This window comes from Sus scrofa, chromosome 6 (genome assembly GCF_054392235.1).
Source record: "Sus scrofa isolate SSC_HxYL_T2T_F1_AM1 chromosome 6, Sscrofa_HxYL_maternal_Yorkshire_Landrace_v2.0, whole genome shotgun sequence".
In the NCBI taxonomy this organism is placed as follows: Eukaryota; Metazoa; Chordata; class Mammalia; order Artiodactyla; family Suidae; genus Sus; species Sus scrofa.
In genome coordinates this window covers 124,169,580-124,172,567 of record NC_139388.1, presented here as the reverse complement: position 1 = coordinate 124,172,567, position 2,988 = coordinate 124,169,580, and the positions used below count along the sequence as shown (strand labels likewise).

Below are 2,988 nucleotides of genomic sequence, written 5' to 3'. Positions count from 1 at the left end.
GGGGCAGGGGGTGTTGCCTCCAAGGCTCTACACACACTCAGAGAAAATTCAGGGAGAATTCAGGTCATCTGGGAAGAACCCTTGTTAATCTTTTAGGTCATTTAGTCAGAAGAAGGGATTTTTTTTTTTTCATTGAAATTTAAATTTTAAACTCCTATGTAAATGTGGGCATGATATTGATATCCCTCTTCCTCTGATTTGCTGAGTCTGTGGAATTTTTGTCTTCTTTCATTCAGAGAAAATCATGTCATATTTAATTTCTCCACTTTTATTTAATGCCTGTTCTCAAAGCCTACTGCCTTCTTGAACAAGGCTGATGGTCTGCTTTATTGGAACAAACATAGAGTGAGCAGCGCCAGTTTATTTCTCTGTTAGTTCATGATTTCCACAAAGAGTTCAGCTATTAGGGAGTCTGGAGGAGAAATTTCAATAGGTCACCTGTGGGGGAATTGAACTTGGACACTTTTTTGATTCTGGATCTACCTCATTTTATTTTGTAAGAAAACCCAGAAATGACTCGCTGAAAGAATCCACATAAAAATGATATGTAGGAGTTTTTGAATTAAAATAAGCCATAAATAAGTAATAAATCCTCGATAGGCACATTGGAAATGGATAGCAATAATGTTGTGTTTTCTGCCTTACTCTCAAAGCACAGACATTTATTATAATTCAATGCCATTCATTGTACTTGTCTGGCATTTATAAAATTCTCATCATAGTATTAGAGTAAGAACCCATTTCCTAGGAAGTATTGTTGTAATAAACTGTAATTAGTGGCGTGGAAACAGCCATAATTCAGTTTTGGAAGGAAAAGTCATGTGGACAGCTAAATATTTGCGAGCCTATCTGCTGAGCGTTTCAGGCTGGGTGCACACCTGGAACGCATGGCCCCCACGCCGCCCTGGGCAGGGCTCTTGCTGGAGGCAGCCACACTCCTTAGTTTGGGGGTTGCCTTTCACCCAGGCCACTGGTTTTTCCTCTGCTGCCCTGAGGACAGCCATGTCCTAGGGCCCTATCCTGACACCGGCCTCTGTTGTTTTACAGCCTGCTCCTCCCAATGCACAGAAAGACCATCATCAAACGCAAGCCCTGCAGCCCACCTGGAAGAGGAAGCCGGGCAGGTGTTGGCAGGCCAGGCTCACCATGACACCGTGTGAGACCTCGGGCTACAACACGGGACTCGGGTGCTGCTCTGACCCCTCGTGTCTTGTGTTGCAGCCGGAGGGACGCAGGTCTGCAGCAGAGCCTGCTCCCTGCCCGGGACTCGGACTCGACATGGAAGCAGCGTGGAGACCACAGGAAGGAAGGTGGGTGTAGTGCCAGGCAGTGTGGCCTGCGGGCAGCCCCCTGCCCGGCCCCTCCTTGGTCTGCGATCAGTCTTGGTCAGAGTTTCGCTCATCCCTGGTCTGTATCAGGTACTGGGGGCCAGCTGCCTGGGCCCTGCCCGCTTGAACCTGGGCTTTGAGAATGCTCTCTGCTCATCTCCCCTAATCCCCCACCCCAGGTCTGGGGAGCGGAGCTCCAGGGTGAGGCTTGAAGTGCCGCAAGGAAGGCAGCTGCTCCCTAAACATCTCTCCTATTGGTGGGAGAGCCCACTGTTAAACCTGCCTTCCCACAGGGACAACACACATTGCATTTTTAGGAATTGTCTATTAAATGTGAGTAGTTTCTTCAAGGCGGTAGATTAAACCACTACAGGCATCACCTGGGTTTCATTGATTACATTACTTTCCCACGTGACAGCGACTTGAGAGGGAAATGAAATCAGATGGTGAATTTCAATAGGAAGGAAGCTGCCACACAAGACCCTCAAACTGGAGGTGGAAAGTGTCCCCCCACCCTCTCATGTCAGTCACAGCACTAGGGCCGGAGCTCGGGACACTGCGTCCAGAGAGTGACCATTGCCTTTATAACTGGAGTCGGTGGGTCATATTTCTGCAAAGCTCCTGGCCCTGGGGTAGAGTCCTTCAGCCAGATCCTGACCAGCCTCCGGCCCCAGGACCATCTGGATGTGCTCCCCCCAACACGGTCAGTTCTCAGTATAAAGCATCCCTTTATTCCTTCATTTTCCACTGGCTTCATGTTTTCGTGGTGCTCACAGGACCTCCTCTTTTACAAGGAATTTACTAGTTTTTAAATGTAATAGGTTCAGCATTTTTCCTTCTCTTGGAATGATGTGGAGGGCAGTGGAATAAAATAAGAGATTATATTTAAACAAAACTGATGGGAAACCGGGTTGCTGAGAAGGTGGGGATGAAACGATGGTTTATGGTTGGTCCTCGAATTCTTCTCAGGCAGTCAGTGCCTTTATTTAGGAAAATCTCGGGATGCAGAGTGGTTTGGCAGACCTCAAAGAATCCATAGAAACATCTAGATTGCCTTTTGTTAGAAATGAACAATTATTGGGGGGAGGTAGGGGAGAACAGAAAAGCAAGGTGGAGGAAAGAGAGCGGGTCAAATGGCAGGGGTTTTATTGTGCAATTAGAAGTTGTCGTGTTGGAGTTCCTGTTGTGCCTCAGCAGGTTTAGAACCTGACATATTGTCCGTGAGGATGCAGGTTCAATCCCTGGCCTTGCTCAGTGGGTTAAGGATCCAGCATTCTGGAAAGCTGTGGCATAGATTACTGATGCACCTGGGATTTGGTGGTGTTGTGGTTGTGGCTGTGGTGTAGGTCTCAGCCGCATCTCCAATTCACCCCATAGCCTGGGACAGGTGCCACAAGTGTGGCCCTAAAAAGAAAAAAAAAAAAAAAGTTGTCATGTTGCTGAAGAAGAACCCATCCTGTGTCTCCCAGTGTTCCCTGAGGTTTTGTTACACTCACAAAGGCCTTGTGTGAATGGGGTTCTGTTTCTTGGTTTTGGTGGAACTTGGTAGAAGGGGCTGAGTTTCAAGTTCATGGCATGTTTGAGGTGGCCTGATGATTTGTAAACTGAACTAATATAGGAGAAATATTAGCTTGGAGACCATAGGAACATTCATCCTTCA

General features: G+C 47.3%; 1 non-coding gene across 1 annotated transcript; it reads left to right on the top strand.

Moving 5' to 3' along the window:
• The first annotated feature begins 1,157 nt into the window (after positions 1 to 1,157).
• Positions 1,158 to 1,235, top strand: MIR187 (microRNA mir-187). The gene has a single exon (NR_038602.2). It is a non-coding gene; the product is annotated as a microRNA mir-187 (primary transcript).
• Positions 1,236 to 2,988: the final 1,753 nt, after the last annotated feature.